Raw genomic sequence first — 13145 nt, forward strand, 5'->3', positions numbered from 1 at the left:
CACACACGGTCGTTTGTTCACACACACACACACACACACACGGTCGCTTTGTTCCACACACACACACACGGCCACACACACACGGTCGTTTGTCACACACACACGGTCGTTTGTTCACACACACACACGGTCGTTGTCCACACACACACACGGTCGTTTTTGTTCACACACACAACGGTCGTTTTGTCACACACACACACACACACGGTCGTTTGTTCACACACCACACACACACACGGTCGTTTTGTTCACCCACACACACACACACGGTCGTTTTGTTCACACACACACACGGCGTCACACACCACACACACACGGTCGCTTTGTTCACACACACACACGGTCGTTTGTTCACACACACACACACGGTCGTTTGTTCACACACACACCACACACACACGGTCGGTTTGTCCACACACACACACACACGGTCGTTTGTTCACACACACACGGTCGTTTGTTCACACACACACACACGGTCGTTTCACACACACACACGGTCGTTTGTTCACACACACACGGTCGTTTGTTCACACACACACACAGCGTTGTTCACACACACACACGGTGCTTTGTTCACACACAACACACACACACGGTCGTTTGTTCACACACACACACACGGTCGTTTTGTTCACACACACACACGGTCGTTGTCACACACACACACACACACACGGTCGCTTTGTTCACACACACACACGTTCACACACACACACGGTCGCGTCAACACACACACGTCGTTGCACACACACACGGTCGTTTTGTTCCACACACACACACACACACGGTCGCTTTGTCCCACACACACACACACGGTCGCTTTGTTCACACACACACGGTGTCACACACCACACACACACGGTCGTTTTGTTCACACACACACACGGGTCGCTTTGTTCACACACACACACACGGTCGCTTTGTTCACACACACCACAACACACGGTCACACACACCGGCTGGCCACACACACACACGGTCGTTTGACACACACACACACACACGGTCGTTTTGCTCACACACACACACGGTCGCTTTGTTCACACACACACACACACACGGTCGTTTGCCACACACACACACGGTCGTTTGTCACACACACACACACACGGTCTTGGCACACACACACGGTCGCTTGTTACACACACACACGGTCGTTTTGTTCACACACACACACACACGCGTGTTCACACACACACACGGTCGCTTTGTTCACACACACACACACACGGTCGCTTTGTTCACACACACACACAGGTCGTTTTGCCACACACACACGGTCGTTTTGTTCACACACACACACACACGGTCGTTTTGTTCACACACACACACACACACGCGTTGCACACACACACACACGGTCGCTTTGTCACACACACACACGGTCGTGCACACACGGTCTTGTTCACACACACACACGGTCGTTTTGTCACACACACACACACACACGCGTTTGTTCACACACACACACGGTCGCTTTGTTCACACACACACACGGTCGCTTTGTTCCACACACACACACACGGTCGTTCCCACACACACACACACGGTCGGTTTGTTCACCACACACACACACGGTCGTTTGTTCACACACACACACACACCGTTGTCACACACACACGGTCGCTTTGTTCACACACACACACACACACACGGTCGTTTGTTCACACACACACGGCGCTTTGTCCACACACACACACGGTCGTTTGTTCACACACACACACGGTCGTTTGTTCACACACACACACCACACACACACGTCGTTTGGTCACACACACACAGGTCGCTTTTGTCACACACACACACGGTCGCTTTGTTCACACACCCACACACACACACACGGTCGCTTTGTTCCACACACACACACGGTCGCTTTGTCCACACACACACACACGGTCCACACACACACACACACGGTCGCTGTTCACACACACACACGGTCGCTTTGTTCACACACACACACGGTCGTTTGCCCACACACCACACACACGGTCGTTTGTTCACACACGCACACACACACACGGTGTTTTGCACACCACACACACACACGGTCGGTTTGTTCACACACCCACACACACACACGGCGGCACACACACACACACGGTGTTTGTTCACACACACACTCGCACACACACACACGGTCGTTGTTCACACACACACGGGTTTGTTCACACACACACACACTTTGTTCACACACACACACGGTCGTTTGTTCACACACACACACACGCACACACACACACCACACACACACGGTCGTTTGTTCACACACACACACACACGGTCGCTTTTGTTCACACAGGTGCCCACACACACACACGGTCGTTTGTTCAACACACACACGGTCGCTTTGTTCACACACACACAAGCTCACACACACACGGTCGGGACACACACACACACGGTCGCTTTCTCACACACACACACACACACACGGTCGTTTGTTCAACACACACACACACACGGTCGTTTGTCACACACACGGTCGCTGTGCACACACACACACACGGTCGTTTGTTCACACACACACGGTCGCCTTTGTTCACACACACACGGGCTCACACACACACGGCGTTGTCCACACACACACACACACGGTCGTTGTCCACACCCGCCACACACACACACACGGTCGCTTTTGTTCACACACAGCGCCACACACACACACACACACGGTCGTTTTGTTCACACACACACACAGTGTGTTCACACACACACACGGCGTTGTCACACACACACACGGTCGTTTGTCCACACACACACGGTCGTTTGTTCACACACACACACACACCACCGGCGTGCACACCACACACACACGGTCGCTTTGTTCCCACACACACACACGGTCGTTGTTCCACACAACACGCTTTGTTCCACACACACACACACGGTCGTTTTGTTCACAACACACACACACACGGCGGTTCCCACACACACACACGGTCGTTTGCTCACACACACACGGTCGCTTTGTTCCACACACACACACACGGTCGTTTGTTCCACACACACACACACACACGGTCGCTTTGTTCACACACACACACGGTCGTTTGTTCCACACACACACACACGGTCGTTTGTTCACACACACACACGGTCGCTTTGTTCACCACACACACACGGTCGTTTGTCCACACACACACACACACGGTCGTTTTGTTCCACACACACACACGGTCGTTTGTTCACACACACACCGGCGTTGCACACACACACACGGTCGCTTTGCCCACACACACACACGGTCGTGCCCACACACACACGTCGGGTTCACACACACACACACGGTCTTTGCACACACACACACACACACACGGTCGTTTGTTCACACACACACACACACACACACGGTCGGACACACACACGGCGTTTTGTTCACACACACACACACACGGTCGTTGGTTCACACAACACACACGGTCGCTTTGTTCACACACACGCACACACACACATCGCTTTGTTCACACACACACACGGTCGCTTGTCACACACACACACCGACACACACACACGGTCGCTTTGTTCACACACACACACACGGGTTGTTTCACCACACACACAACACAACGGTCGCTTTGTACACACACACACGGTCGTTTTGTTCACACACACACACACGGTCGCTTTGTTCACACACACGACACACACACACACGGCGCTTTGTCACACACACCGGTCCACACACACACACGGTCGTTTGACACACACACGGTCGTTGCACACACACACACCGTCCACACACACACGGTCGTTTTGTTCCACACACACACACACGGTCGCTTTGTTCACACACAAACGGTCGTTTGTTCACACACACACACACGGTCGCTTTGCACACACACACGGTCGTTTTGTTCACACACACACAACGGTCGTTGTTCACACACACACACGGTCGTGGTTCACACACACACACACTCGTGTCACACACACACGTCGTTTTGTTCCACACACACACACGGTCGTTTGTTCACACACACACACACGGTCGCTTGGTCACACACACACACACACACACGGCGTTCACACACACACACACGGTCGTTGCTCACACACACACACACACACGTCGTTGTTCACACACACACACACACACACGGTCGTTTGTTCACACACAGGTCGTTTTGTTCACACACACACACACACGGTCGTTTTGTTCACACACACACACACACACACGGTCGCTTGCACACACACACACACGGTCGTTGTTCACACACACACCCCACACACACACGGCGTTTCACACACACACACACGTCGTTTGTCACACACACACACACACACGGTCACACACACACACGGTCGTTGTTCACACACACACACACACACGTCGTTTCACACACACACACCGGTCGTTTGTCACACACACACGGTCGTTTTGTTCACACACACAACGGTCGCTTTGTTCACACACACACACGGTCGTTTGTTCACACACCAACACACACGGTCGTTTGTTCACACACACACACGGTCGCGTTTGTTCACACACACACGTGTTTGTTCACACACAGTGTTGCCACACACACACACACACGGTCGTTTTGTTCACACACACACACACACGGTCGCTTTGTCACACACACACTCACACACACACACGGTCGTTTGTTACACACACACCGTTGTTCACACACACACACGGTCGCTTGTTCACACACACACACACACACGGTCGTTTTGTCACACACACACGGTCGTTTGTCACCCCGCCACACACACACACGGCGTTGTTCACACACACACACACACGGTCGTTTGTTCCACACACACACACGTGTCCACACACACACGTTTGTTCACACACACACGGTCGTTTGTTCACACAACACACACGGTCGCTTTGTTCACACACACACACACGCAAACGGTTTGTCCACACACACACACACACACACGGTCGCTTTGTCCACAACACACACACACACGGTCGTGTTCACACAACACACACGGTCGTTGATCACACACACACACATCGGTGCACACACACACACGGTCGTTTGTTCACACACACACCGCGACACACACACACGTCGTTTTGTCACACACACACACACTCGTTTGTTCCCACACACACACACACGGTCGTTTTGTTCACACACACACGGTGTTTACACACACACACACGGGTCACACACACACACACACACGGTCGTTTTGTTCCCACACACACACACACGGCGTTTTGTTCCACACACACACACACACGGTATCACACACACACACGGTCGGTCACACACACAACACACACATTTGTTCACACACACACACACGTCGTTGTTCACACACCACACACACACACACGGTCGTTTCACACACACACACACGGTCGTTGTGCCCACACACACACACGGTCGTTTTGCTCACACACACTTGTCACACACACACGGTCGTTGTGCACACACACACCACCCCATGCCACACACACACGGTCGCTTGGTCACACACACACGCGCCACACACACACACGGTCGTTTTGTTCACACACACACGGTCGTTTGTTCACACACACACACACGGTCGTTGTTCACCACACACACACACACGGCGTTTGTTCACACACACACACCACACGGTCGTTTGTTCACACACACAGTTTGTCACACACACACGGTCGTGTGGTCACACACACACACACACACACGGTCGTTTTGTTCACACACACACACACGGTCGTTTTTGTTCACACACACACACGGTCGCGAAATGCACACACACACGGTCGTTTTGTTCACACACACACCGTCGTTTGTCCACACACACACACACACGGTCGTTTTGTTCACACACACACCACACACACACACGGTCGTTTTGTTCACACACAACACACACACACACGGTCGTTGTTCCACACACACACGGTCGTTTGTTCACACACACACCACACACACACGGTCGCTTTGTTCACACACACACGGTCGCCACACACACACACGGTCGTTTGTTCACACACACACACACGGTCGCTTTGTTCACACACACACACACGGTCGGTACACACACACACACGGTCGTTTGTTCACACACACGCACACACACACACACACACGGTCGTTTTGTCCACACACACACACGGCGTTGGTCACACACACACACGGTCGTTTTGTTCAACACACACACACACACACGGTCGCTTGTCACACACACACGGTCGCTTTGTTCACACACACACACGGCCGCTTTGTCACACACACACACGGGCACACACCGGTCGTTTTGTTCACACACACACCACGGTCGTTTTGTTCACACACACACACACACACACACACACACACACACACACGTCGTTTGTTCACACACACACACACGGTCGTTTTGCACACACACACACGGTCGTTGTGCACACACACACACACACACGGTCGTTTGTCACACACACACACGGTCGTTTGTTCACACACACACACACAGGTCGTTTTGTTCACACACACACGGTCGCTTTGTTCACACACACACACACCGGCGTTTTGTTCACACACACACACACGGTCGTTTGTCACACACACACGGTCGTTTTGTTCACACACACACGGTCGCTTTGTTCCACACACACACGAACTTGTCACACACACACACACACGGTCGTTTGTTCACACACACACACAGTCGTTTGTTCACACACACACACACACACACGGTCGTTGTCACACACACACACACACACGGTCGTTTGTTCACACACACACGGCGTTTTGCACACACACACACACACAACACCACGGCACGCACAACACGCGTTTGTTCACACACACACCGGTCGTTTGTTCACACACACCACACACACACGGTCGTTTTGTCCACACACACACACACCGTCGTTTGTTCACACACACCCACACACACACGGTCGTTTGTTCAACACCACACACACACACGGTCGTTTGTTCACACACACACACGGTCGTTTTGTTCCACACACACACACGGTCGTTTTGTTCACACACACCCCGTCGTTTTGTCACACACACACACACAGGTCCAAGGTCGTTTTGTTCACACACACACACCACACACACACACACGTGGTCCACACCACACACACGCGTTTGTCACCACACACACACACGGTCGTTTGTTCACACACACAGCTTCACACACACACACACACACGGTCGTTTGTTCCACACACACGGGGTTCACACACACACACACACACACACACACACGTGTGTTCACACACACACAGGTCGTTTGTTCACACACACACGGTCGTTTTGTCACACACACACAGGTCGTTTGTTCACACACACACACGACACACACACGGCGTTTTGTCACACACACACACACAGTGTTTGTCACACACACAAGCACACACACACGGCACACACACACACGGTCGCTTGTTCACACACACAGTCGTTTGTCACACACACACACGGTCGCTTTGTTCACACACACACACACACACACACACACACACACACGGTCGCTTTGCACACACACACACGGTCGTTTTGTTCACACACACACACACGGTCGTTTTGTTCACACACACACGGTCGTTTTTGTCACACACACACACACACGGTCGGTCACGGCACACACACAGGTTGTTCACACACACACGTCGCTTTTGTTCACACACACACACACACACACGGTCGTTGTTCACACACACACACGGTCGCCTTGTTCACACACACACACACGGTCGTTTTGTTCCACACACACACACACGGTCGTTGTCACACACACACACACGGTTCACGGCGTTTGTCACACACACACACACACACACGTGTCACACACACACGTCGTTTGTTCACACACACACACACGGTCGTTTGTTCACACACAAACACAACACACACACACACGGTCGTTTTGTTCACACACACACACACACACGGTCGTTTTGTTCACACACACACACACACGGCGGGCCCCCACACACACACACACGGTCGCTTTGGTCACACACACACGCGTTTTGTTCACACACAACACACACGGTCGCTTTGTTCACACACACACGGTCGTTTGTTCACACACACACACACACACGGTCGTTTGTTCACACACACACACACAACGGTCGTTTGTTCAACACACACACACACACCGTTTCACACACCACACACACGGTCGTTTTGTTCACACACACACACGGTCGTTTTGTCACACACACACGGTCGCTTTTGTTCCACACACACACGGTCGTTTTGTTCACACACACACACACACACACGGTCGTTTTGTTCACACACACACACCGGTCGGGCCCACACACACACGGGTTTGTCCCACACACACACACACGGTCGTTTTGTTCACACACACACGGTTGCACACACACACGGTCGTTTTGTTCACACACACACGGTCGTTTTGCACACACACACACACCACCGGCGTTTGCACACACACACACACGGTCGTTTTGTTCACACACACACGTTGTTCACACACACACACACCGGTCGCTTTGCACACACACACACACACGGCGTTTGTTCCACACACACACACACACACGGTCGCTTTTGTCACACACACACACAGACACACACACACGGCGATCACACACACACACACGGTCGTTTTGTTCACACACACACACGGTCGTTTGTACACACACACACACACGGTCGTTTGTTCACACACACACACACACACGGGTCGGCCACACACACACACGGTCGTTTTGTTCACACACACACACAACGGTGTTTTGTTCACACACACACACACGGTCGTTTTGTACACACACACACACACGGTCGTTTTGTTCACACACACGGTCGTTTGTGCACACACACACACACACGGTCGTTTTGTTCACACACACACACACACACACACGGTCGTTTGTTCACACACACACACGGTCGTTTTGTTCACACACACACGGTCGTTGTGTTCACACACACACACAAACACACCACACACAACAGGTCGTTTTGTCACACCACACACACACACGGTCGTTTTGCTCACACACACACACGGTTACACACACACACTCGCTTTGTTCACACACACACACGTCGTTTTGTCCACACACACAGGCGCACACACACACACACACACACGGTCGTTTTGTTCACACACACACCACACACACACACGGTCGTTTGTTCACACACACACACACACACGGCGTTTGTTACAACACACACACAGGTCGTTTTGTTCACACACACACACACGGCGTTTGTTCACACACACACACGCCGTCACACACACACACGGCGTGTTCCCACACACACACACACACACACACGGTCGTTTGTTCACACACACACACACGGTCGTTTGTTCACACACACACACACGGTCGTTTTGTCACACACACACACGGTCGTTTTGTTCACACACACACACACACACACACAGTCGTTTGTTCACACACCACACACACACGGTCGTTTTGTTCACACACACACACACGGGAGCACACACACACACGGTCGTTTTGTTACACACACACACACACGGTCGTTTTGTTCACACACACACACACACGGTCGCTTTGTTCACACACACACCACACACACGGGTTTCACACACACACGGGCACACACACACACACGGTCGCTTTGTTCACACACACACACACGGTCGTTTGCACACACACGGTCGGTCACACACACACACACACACGGTCGTTTGTCACACACACACCGGTCACACACACACACACGGTCGGACACACACACACGGTCGCTTTGTTCACACACACACACACACACGGTCGTTTGTTCACACACACACACACACACACACACACACACACGGTCGTTTTGTTCACACACACACACACACACACGGTCGTTTGCCACACACACGCACGGTCGTTTTGTTCACACACACCACGGTCGTTTTGTTCACACACCACACACACACGGTCGTTTTGTTCCACACACACACACACACGGTCGTTTGTTCACACACACACCGGTCGTTTTGTTCACACACACACACGGCGTTTGTTCACACACACACGGCGGTCACACACACACACAACACGGTCGTTTTGTTCACACACACACGGTCGTTTTGTTCCACACACACACACACACGGCGTTTTGTCACACACACACACGGTCGTTTGTTCACACACACACACGACACACACCACACACAGGTTGTTCACACACACACACGGGTCGTTTTGTTCCACACACACACACACACACGGTCGTTTTGTTCACACACACACACACGGTCGTTTTGTTCCACACACACACACGGTCGTTTTGTTACACACACACACACACACACGGTCGCTTTGTTCACACACACACACACGGTCGTTTTGTTCACACACACACACACGGTCGTTTTGTTCACACACACACACAGCGCTTTGTTCACACACACACACACACGTCGCTTTGTCACACACACACACACACGGCGGCCACACACACACACACACGGTCGTTTTGTTCACACACACACACAGGCTTTGTTCACACACCCACACACGGTCGTTTTGTTCCCACACACACACACACGGTCGTTTGTTCACACACACACGGCACACACACACACGGTCGTTTTGTCCACACACACACACCGGTCGTTTGTTCACACACACACACACACACACACGGTCGTTTTGTTCACACACACACACAGGTCGGTTTGTTCACACACACACACACACACACACACGGTCGCTTTGTTCACACACACAGCGTCGTTTTGCTCACACACACACACGGTCGTTTGTTCACACACACACACACCGCTGTTCACACACACACAGGTCGTTTGTTCACACACACAGCGTCACACACACGGTCGTTTTGTTCACACACACCACACACACACGGTCGTTTTGTTCACACACACACCGTCGCACACACACACACACACGGTCGTTTTGTTCACACACACAGGTCGTTGTTCACACACACACACACACACGGTCGCTTTGTTCCACACACACACACACGGTCGTTTTGTTCACACACACACACACACACACACACCACGGTACACACACACACGGTCGGTTTGTTCACACACACACACACACGGTCGTTTGACACACACACACACCGGTCGTTTTGTTCACACACACACACACGGTCGTTTTGTTCACACACACACACGGTCGTGCACACACACACACGGCCACACACACACACGGTCGCTTTTGTTCACACACACACCCCACGGTCGTTTTGTTCACACCACACACACACACACACACACACACGGTCGTTTTGTTCACACACACACAGGCGTTTTGTCCAACACACACACACACACGGTCGTTTTGCACACACACACACGGTCGTTTGTTCACACACACACACACGGTCGCTTTTGTTCACACACACACACACACACACAGGTCGTTTTGTTCACACACACAGTCGTTTGTTCACACACACACACACGGTCGTTTGTTACACACACACACGGTCGTTTTGTTCACACACACACACAAACCAGGTCGTTTTGCTCACACACACACGGTCGTTTTGTTCACACACACACGCACGCTCGTCACCACACACACACACACGTCGCACACACACACACGGTCGTTTTGTTCACACACACACAGGCGTTTTGTCCCACACACACACGGCGGGCACACACACACACGGTCGTTTTGTTCACACACACACACACACACGGGTCGTTGTCACACACACACACACACACGGTCGTTGCACACAGACACACACACACACGGTCGTTTTGTTCACACACACACGGTCGTTTTGTTCACACACACACACACACACACGGTCGTTTTGTTCACACACACACACGGGTTGTTCACACACACACACGGTGTTTGTTCACACACACACACACGGTCGTTTTGTTCAACACACACACACACACACGGTCGTTTGGTTCACACACACACACGGTCGTTTTGTTCACACACACACACACGGTCGTGTTCACACACACACACACACACACACGGTCGTTTTGTTCACACCCACACACACACACACACGGTCGTTGTTCACACACACGGTCGTTTTGTTCACACACACACACACACACGCGCACACACACACGGCGTTTGTTCACACACACACACACACACGGTCGTTTTGTTCACACACACACACACACACACGGTCGTTTGTTCACACACAGGTGTTTGTTCACACACACACACACACACGGTCGTTTTGTTCACACACAACGGTTCACACACACACACACACACACACACACGGTCGTTTTGTTCACACACACACACACACACCACACACACACACGTTGGTCACACACACAGTCGTTTGTTCCGCACACACACACACGGTCGTTTTGTTACACACACACACACGGTCGTTTGTTCCACACACACACACGGTCGTGGCACACACACACACACCACCTTTGTTCCACACACACACACGGTCGTTTGTCACACACACACACACACGGTCGTTTTGTTCACACACACACACACACACCGGTCGTTTGACCGCGTCACACACACACACACGGTCGTTTTGTCCACACACACACACACACACACGGTCGCTTTGTTCACACACACACACACACACACGGTCGTTTGTTACACACACACACACGGTCGTTTTGTTCACACACACACAGCACACACACACACACACACACGGTCGTTTTGTTCACACACACACGGTCGCTTTGTTCACACACACACACACACGGTCGTTTTGTTCACACACACACGGTCGTTTTGTTCACACACACACGGTCGCTTTGTCACACACACACAGACCCACACACACACACACACGGTCGTTTTGTTCACACACACACGGTCGTTTTTGTTCACACACACACACACGGTCGTTTTGTTCCACACACACACGGTCGTTTGTTAACACACACACACACGGTCGTTTTGTCCACACACACACACACACCGGTCGTTTTGTTCACACACACACACACACACACACACACACGGTCGTTTTGTTCCCACACACACACACACGGCGTTTGTCACACACACGGCGGCACACACACACGGTCGTTTTGTTCACACACACCACACACGGTCGTTCACCACACACACACACACGGTCGTTTTGTTCACACACACACACCACACACACACACACACACACGGTCGTTTGTTCACACACACACACACAACACACACACGGTCGTTTTGTTACACACACACACACACGGCGTTGTTCACACAC

Source organism: Salmo salar, chromosome ssa14 (genome assembly GCF_905237065.1).
Source record: "Salmo salar chromosome ssa14, Ssal_v3.1, whole genome shotgun sequence".
In the NCBI taxonomy this organism is placed as follows: domain Eukaryota; kingdom Metazoa; phylum Chordata; class Actinopteri; order Salmoniformes; family Salmonidae; genus Salmo; species Salmo salar.